This window comes from Camelus ferus, chromosome 19 (assembly GCF_009834535.1).
Source record: "Camelus ferus isolate YT-003-E chromosome 19, BCGSAC_Cfer_1.0, whole genome shotgun sequence".
In the NCBI taxonomy this organism is placed as follows: Eukaryota; Metazoa; Chordata; class Mammalia; order Artiodactyla; family Camelidae; genus Camelus; species Camelus ferus.
In genome coordinates this window covers 2509682-2518333 of record NC_045714.1, presented here as the reverse complement: position 1 = coordinate 2518333, position 8652 = coordinate 2509682, and the positions used below count along the sequence as shown (strand labels likewise).

General features: G+C 46.9%; 1 non-coding gene across 1 annotated transcript; it reads right to left on the bottom strand.

Moving 5' to 3' along the window:
- Positions 1 to 65: 65 nt before the first annotated feature.
- On the bottom strand, positions 66 to 4087 carry LOC102516091. The gene is made up of 3 exons (XR_004312952.1): positions 3610 to 4087; positions 1989 to 2131; positions 66 to 1049 (listed from the first exon to the last, which is right to left on the bottom strand). It is a non-coding gene; the product is annotated as an uncharacterized LOC102516091 (transcript).
- Positions 4088 to 8652: the final 4565 nt, after the last annotated feature.

The window sequence follows — 8652 nt, the reverse complement described above, 5'->3', positions numbered from 1 at the left end:
CCCTCAGGATTAAAAACAGAGAGAGAGAGAGAGAATGAGACTGTAAGGAAGAGGACTGGGGAAAGGTAGGGAGCACTGAGTTAAAGGAAGGCACCACCCCATTATGAGGGTGACCATACTGGTGGATGATGGAGATGGGGGGTATCTAGGGTGAGCACAGGCACTCGCTTCCATGTCCATGGTCTCACCGTAATGGAGAGGAAGTAAGCAAGCAGGGAGGGCAGAGGAAACATCCTCCTCTGGCCATGTCATGACTTCTCACTCTCCTTTGGCCTTGGACCTGCCACTTAACTTCCCTGGGATTCATTTCCTTCACTGGAAAGAGACAGTAACCCGAACTCCCAAGGAGGATGAGGAGAGTGGGATGGGGGTGGACCAAGTTTAAAAAGAGTCCTCCTCAGGGGCCTCCCACCCTGGGCCCCAGGGTCTCAACCTCCACCCACCTCACATTGAACTTGCCCTTGTGGCTCCAGGATGAGGAATGTTCTCCTTGGCACTGGGAGATGCCACCCATGAGCAGTTTCTCCCTTGGAGTACTGGTTCAGTGAGCAGAGCAACAAGGGAGCTGAGCCCGCAGGGGCCTGGAGGGAGGCCGAAGGGAGCGAGAGCAGGGAAGCATGACAAGGGGAGAGATCAGAGACCTGGACCTGGGTTGGGGGGTGCGCTCTGGGGTCTGCGCCAGGTGCTCAATGATCCCAAGCACTGGGAATGAAACAGGCAGGTCCCTGCGCATTTGTTGTGGTTTATTAAACAGGAACAAGCAGTTCAGACAATGGGGAGGGTGGCATTCCTATTGACATCCTTGTGCCCGGGTGTGAGGTCCTTGTGTTTCCATCACAGGCACAGTCTCTGGATGGAGGGCTCGGGGAGCAGGACGCACAGCCCAGCCTGCGCCCTGACTCACAGGATGTTCATGCAGACGTTCCCGCAGAAGGTGGTGCAGCACACGTTGTTTGCTTGGCACTCCTGGTGATGTGTACAGGGGCGCTTGCACATCTCTATTTTGGTTCTCTTCTTACATTCATTGATTTCTGAGGATACCTGCACTCCTGAAACAGAGCAGGAGCGGGGGCAATGGGACCAGACCCCTAGAGAACACCTCTCTAAAGCTTAGAGCCTCCTCCAAGACCCCAGACATGGTCCCATTCATAACACTTTTGGACTTTTCAGGGAACTCGCCCTCTGCCCTTCACCAAATCCTAGTGATCTGTAATATCTTAAATCCTATTCCTCCCTCCTCCCCCAGTAGACCTCAATGCCTGGACTTCCCAGACCCTCTCCATACCCCTGCCACCAGGACCCGGTCTCCCCCATCAATCATGGCCTTGGTGAATTCCACCCACTCCCCACATCCATCTACACCCTCACCTTGAGAACCCAACGAAGTCTAGGACATCCTGCCAACTCTCCACAATCTGCAGGGACCGGAGAGGAAGATGAATGTGCCTCCTCACCCTCTCTCTCCTCTCATACTGTCACTGTCTGCAGCATCCCTGGCCCTTCCCAGAAAATACCACTTGCAATATATATTTCCCTTTCACTGCCACTGTCCTGCGCCCTCTGAGAGAATTTTAACTTGATTCGTGTACCCTCAACTTTGCTCTCCCAATGTCCTTTCATTCTGTGCCTACTCTGGTGAACATCTCTGGATGTTCACCCACCACATGTGGGCAAAAATCAAAGAAGAGTTGTTTTGTTTTCCCTCCTGATTCTCAGCTCCAGTGTCTCTTTCACTACTGTAGGTACCATTTGTCTCTGGATTTGAGGGATGGAGAATAAAAAGATGTCAGTTTCCTTTCCATCATCATCACTGTTTCCAGGGCCAGATAAAGGGGCTGGAGGACCATGGTCTGGGAGGAACCAGCGTGTTGATAGTGCTGTGGTCGGAGCACAGTGCGCTGAAAGGTTCCGATTCCCAGGTTCTCCTGAGACTGGACGCAGCCCGCTCCTCCCCGTTCCCCATCCCTGTCCCCTGGTCCATCACCTACTATGACTCCTGTTCAGGTTACGGTGCCCTCCCTGGGCCTGCAGCAGCAGAACACAGAGAAGCAGGGTGGGCAGCAGAGCCTGGGCTCGCATGGCTCTGACCAGGGTAGTGAACTCTCAGTCTGGCCCGGACTCCCCTGGAGAGCTGCGTGTGGACAGAGCAGGAAAGAAGAGGTTATCCTGGGCTCCTCCCTGTCTCTGCTGGCCAAGCCAGGGCAGAGCAAGGAGTCCTTGTTTCCTCCCCTTGCCTGCCCTGCACCGTGGCGTGTTCATGTGGGACCTGGGCTTCTGCAGATATGACTCCTCCTGTTACATAGCCAACCCTCTCCTTTTGCAAACAGAATTTTAATTTTTGCTGAATGATGTAATCAATTTCTATTTTCTAATTACCAAATAATTTAGGGGTATGGAAAAGAGAAAAATAATATTAAAAAATGTGGTAATCTCTCTGCATAGAATTAACATGAACCTCATTGTATTCTCTTCCTGGTTTATTTGCATATTTAATAGATAAAATGTTTGGTTTTCTCACATTTTGAATCACTCACCTTTTGTTATGCATCTTGTCCACCCTCATTTAATCATGTAACTATTTCACAGAACAGGGTTTCTCAAAATTGCACAGCTCTCACTTAAATATCTACTGTCAAGCATCTGTAGTATACTAATTACTGATTACCTAGACAGTATCCTTGCGAGCATTTTCATTCATAAATCCTTGATTTTTTTAGATTAAAGAGAGGTGGAATTTGTGGCTGAAAAAGTAAGTAGATAATTTAAGTATGTATACACACACACACACAGAGCTATCCCCAGAAGTCAAGGACTGTGAGAGGAAATATCTGTATCTCTATCCATATCTGTATCCGTCTCTCTAGCTATCTACATCTTTCTCCCTCTCTATATGTACACACATATAGATATTATATATATAGGTTATATGCATACCGATGTCTTGGGAATGCATAATTCAATCATTTTAGGTTGGGCACCATTTGCAGTCCCCATCAAATTTCCCTCCAGTTTGCTCCCACATCTTCATATCCAAGTCCCCAAATTCTGCCTTTTGTCTCTGCACTGGTTCACCCTCCTCAGCCAAGTCCCCAGAATCTTGGCATATATTCTCCACTGCTCGGTGCACCCAACATATCCTGGGGGAAATCACTCATACATGGACATCTCCTGTGGCTGTATGGAACACTCCTGTCACCAGGGCTTGGGAGGTGGAGGTCTATTACTTGGGAGTCCCTGGCCCCTGGCCCTTGCCTGCATGATTCTTCTTTTTTCTAATGAGCCCCAAATCATGTGTGTGTGTGCCCGGTATAACGCCCGTCTCCGATATTTGTGAACAAATCCCCCAACCTCTCAACTCAACAAACCTGTGCCAAGATCTCAGTGCTAGGTTTGATCACCTCAAATCTATCTTTTCTAAAGTGGTCATCTAATCTTTTCTAAAGGTTTTCTTATTCAGTCTCTTTTTATCCACATAAAGCCATAGGGCATTTGGTGGGAGACAATGCTATGCGTTAATTAGCAGAGGACAATCCATACAGGGAAGGGTGGGAACTTAAATAGCACACACAACAAGTCAAAGGAAAATAAAGACTGTCCTCCGCTCCTTACCTGTCGATGAACCCGGGTGCATCAGATAACAACTCTAGACTTGGGTCTGCTGAGGGTGGCCAGAGCTGCAACCCAGGTACACAATGTCCCTCCTAGCTTAGTAGGAGATACTGGTCACATCAAAGAAAGTCCAGGACTTCTGGCCGGGTGAGTATCAAAGGAAGGTCTGTGATGTGACGGGTACGTTCCTGGGTGGAAATTAAGGATTGGCCACAACCAAAAATCACTATTAAGTTCTAGGGCTTTGAACTTTGTTTTTCTCCTCTTCTGTCCCCTGTTCCAGGCCACACCCCCTGTCCCCCCACCTCCCCAAGAAGAGACCAGATAAAAGAGCTGTCAGCCTGTTACTGCAGACACTCAACTCAGACACCTCCAGAGGTAGGTCGGGGTGGGGATCTTGAGGCGTGAGCTGTTACTTGTGGCTTGATTGGATGAGTTCCCTGCCTAGGTGGTGTCAATATTATTCCCATGAGGTAAGGATTATTGCCTGTTTCTCAAATAAGAAAACAGAGAGAGAGATGGCATGAATTGTCTGAAGTGTCATAGGTAAAAAGGGGTAAAAGATATCAGCGTTCCCCAAAAAAGAGATACCAGCCTTCCTGACTCTAAATCCCCTACTCTCTCCTTATCATCTGGAAAGCCCAGGATCCTGAATTTGGGAGAGAGGGGCAGTTGTTCCATGTCTTTGTGATGCCTGGCGACCTCTTCATTGTCCCACACCCTGTCTCAGGATGGCCAAAGAATTCACCCAGAACTCTGTACGTGAGTGGTACCCAGCCTGGGCACGATGAGGTTTTTCTTTCCTAGGATCATTTAGGACACCAGAAGTGTGCAAAGAAGGGGGTGGGGCATCCCCAGGATCCTGAACACCCTTTAGGGGCAAGTCAGAATCTCTGAAACCGGACTAAGAGTGAGGCCTTTTAAATGAATAGATCTCCAAGCTCTGGAAAACTTGGGCCTAGAGTGCTATTTTTAAATACAAATAAACAACTTCATAGAACCCATTGCTTTGGATTTATTGTGTTTCTGTCCCTGAGTGCCAGTCTTCCTCCTTCTTTGTGCAAAAGGCAGGTGTCAGGAATCCAGAGGCCCATCTGGGCCCATGCCCGCCTTCCCCGGTTACCTCATACTCCCACCTGTAAGTGGAGAGCAGAGTATCGCCTGAGTTAAACTTCTGTCTTGCTATGTGCTGCTGCCTGCAGGGTATCAGAAGAACACTCTGAGCCAGGCTCCAGGACTGACTCCTACCGCTGCTGGCTGGCTTTCCTGCGCAAGAAGTGTGAGTGATTTCCAGGATATCTGGAAGCCCACTGCGCTCAAAGACAGTTCTCCTTTGGCTTGGAGCTTCACCAATTAAGTTGTATCCTTTGGTATAAACATTGCCCATCGGTCAATGAGTCTCAATACATTAACTTAGCAAATTTCCTTCACCAAGCCTGGCTGAAGCAAGCTGGTAAGGATGTCGGTTCTGACTAGAGAAGGTTGGAGACCAGACATAAGCATCCAAAAGGGAATCCCCACCCCCACCAAATATCTGATCTTCTACATTTTAAGGGCTTCTCTCCTCCTTTTCTTTCTCCCCATAATCTCCGTCTCTTACTCTTGTTTCTCCTCAAAGTCTCCTAAATCCAGTTTGCCTCAAGGTCAATGTATCTAGTGACTGACATGCCTAAAACTTGCATTTTTCCAACTTCCAAATTGCACATCTTCTGAGAGGAGAATGAGTTTTCAAACATCCCTTTGAAAAAATTCTGTACCTTTTAAATTATCTCTGGTGCTACACTTGCTTTTGAGCAAAGAGATTCTGTGTGATTCATTTTAGAGGAGAGCTGTTCAGTGGAATTTTCTGTGATGATGGAAATATTCTATGTCTGGCCTGTCCAATAGGATAGCCAATAGCTACATGTGAATATTGAATGCTTGAAATAAATGGAAACTAAACTTTTTAATATTTTCATTAAAGTATAGTTGATTTATAACACTGTGTTGGTTTCAGGGGTACAGAATAGGTTTTTTTGCAGATTATATTCCATTATAGGTTATTACAAGATATTGAGTGTAATTCCCTGTGCTGTACAGTAAATCCCTCTTGCTTATCTTGAACTTTAAGTTAACTAATTTTAACAGTCGCATGTGCCTAGTGGCTACCATATTGGACTGTGTAGAGGAGTATCTTCTGCTGGACTGAAAACTTTTGAACACATAAAGACTTTCAGGGAGAGAGACAATTCTCTACCTTGTTACTATGTGATTCATAATATCAGAATTTTACCCTTTCTTGGGCTCTTTTATTTGTCTTCCTGTTTGGTTTCAGGAGGGGAAGGCAGCAGAGAGGGCCCGGACTTCTCTAGGGTAATTAAGGTTCCTCCTCCCATGCCCCAGCTCCCCTCACCCCTCAATCGCCAGTTGTCAGCAGGCTATTTCATCTTTCTTCTGCTTCATTGTTTCCTCCTGGGTAGTAGAGGAGGAAGGACCAATAAGAGAGGATGGGGAAGTTCTTACACAGTAGCTATTATCATAAACTGGCCTTGTGCTTTGGGTTCTCCTTCATGGGGGGCTTTCAGGATTCATTGGAGACACAAAATGGCATCAGGCCATTTACGACTGAGATAATTCTCAAACTGTAGCCCTCTTCTCTGCTACTCCAGGTCACTCTAGCCCAATTCCACACCCTTAAGAGTCTTCTCAAACACAAGTCTACGGTGCCCCCAGAAACTTCTGGGGACACACAGTAAGCTCTGAGTAGTAGCCTCAGAGTGGTATCTCCCGACTTGGAAATGGAAGACAGCATCTCTGCCTCCCCGGGCAAAGCTTTTGCCCAAGATCTCCTTCAAAGTCCTCTCTTATGACTCCTTCAACTTTGGAGTGTCTGTGGAGGTGAAAGTTTTAAAAGTCTTCTGAAGTTGTTGGTCGACAACTTTTCTCAAGTCCTGCTGAGTAATCTGTCTCATCCACTCCCTCTGGAATCACTCTGGTACTCCTTGTCTTCAGGTCTCGACAGAAACTTCCATTATAGCATCCTGTTACCTATGTTCTAAAATAAAAAATCAGGGCACTTCACGTGTTCTATTATTCCAATTCATAAAAATAATGATTACAACATAGAAGTATGCACATCTGCTGGTTATCTCTGGATAGTGGAATTACTAATGCTTATCTGTCTCCTCTTTGGATTTTTTTTTAATGATGCAACCTGAAGATTTATTGCTTTTTGATCAGAAAAAGCAATGTGTTTTTAAAAGAAAGAATTTTGTAAAGGAAGGGATCCTAGTGTGAGGTGGGGAAGAAGCCGGGGAAGCCAATGGCTAGCTTGATGTGTTGTTAGGTGCCAGCGGGTAGAAAGGAAAAGTAGGAGGAAGAATAACGCAGTATTCACAAGCACTGTCTCTTTCTGCCCTACCCTATTCTCCTTAATTCCTATTCTGCCTCCAGCAGCATTGGGAAGACCTGCCTTCTGCAAAAACTTAACCCAAACACACGTAGAAACTACCATGAAGCGCTGGGCTCTCCTACACATCGTGCTCATCTATGGGCTTCTGATGCTCCCGCCTGTGCTGGGAGGCCTTGGGCACAGACCCTTCTGTAGGTGGTGTGGTAAGGGAGGAGGGTGCTCAGCCCAGGCCTGGGTTGCCTGGCATAACCGATTCAGGGCCCCCATTTCTAGGATCACCCTTTAAAGAACCAGAACCCTCCATAAAGCAGAGACATCCAAGAAAGGTCAGGTTGGATGTTCCCGATCTGGTGTCTCTTTAAGTTTCCTCTCCCAGCTCAGAAAGCAATAGTGTATACCCACTATGGAAAGGGAGGGTTGCTTTTGCCCACATTCCGTAGGCTAGCAGGAAATATTTGCCAATGTCAGACCACCTTGGGTAGAGGAAACACCAACCCAGAGCTTCCCTCTGAACCCATATTTTCAGAATCTCTGTGCCTGATCTGAGTGAGCCTTCGTTGAATATCAAAAGGGTAGTATTTAACACATTCATTTAGTTTGAGGGGAAGAATCTTTCAGAATCTGAAAAAATGGAAAAGACAAATAAAGGGTCCTTACGAGTCAAAGTTTGGGGTCATATGATAAGACAATGCGATAATGAAGGGGCCTCAAGGGAGGGTTCTGGGCCAGTGAAGGACATGGAATCTGGGGAGAGGCTGAGTGCTTAGGTGGTATCATCATGGAGGTGAATGGAGAGAGGGAAAAGTAGGTTCCTATTCTTCCATGGCTCAGTTTTCCAATCAGAAAATTGGGTGTGGACTTTGGAGCTAAAGAATCTTGTAGGCCCTGAAATCTAAAGTTATATGGGAAGAGACTTGGTGAGGCAGTGTCATACATGATGAGGTTGTCCTAGGTCCTAGCTTTAGGGAATTTGGAGAAAACCCATGTGGAGAGAGGGAACTCGCATCATATAAGGATGGTCTTCAGTGAAAAGCCACTGGCTAGAATTCACAGAAGGGGGTTCCCTTGAAAAGCAGAGAAAGACTTTGTGGCTGAGAGCTCAGGCTAGAGAGCTCAGGGATTTTTCAGCTTGAGGAGGGTTTCTCCTCCAAGTTGCGGGTAGATGGACATTGCCAACTTCTACCATCTCAATTCCAGCTGAACTAAGAGATACTGAGCAGTGCTGGATACAGCCTCCATCATTAAAGTATTGTGTAAAAAGATGCACTAAATTACAAGCATGTTCCTTTCCAAATCATACATGCTGCTGGACCTTCTGTGGCGACATCTGCTTGGACAATGAGTGAGTTGGTTGGGGTGGGGAGGTTGGGCCTGCGTATGGTTCCTCATTCCTCCTCATCCTCATTTAGAAGCTATGACCTAGAACAGAAGACGTAATCGCCCAAATCCTGGTCAAAGAAATAGGCACCCTCCTACCTCCACACCTAGGCTGCCACTCGCTGCAAAATAAGCCAAGTTACCAGCATGGGGGCCTCCACATTTTTTTTTCACTTTCATTTAGTTCCCCCTAAACATCATGCATCAGTTGGTTCATCCCTCCCTTGTCCAAGGCCCCAGTTATTGCCTCCTTATTCTGGCCTCCCCACTGGCCC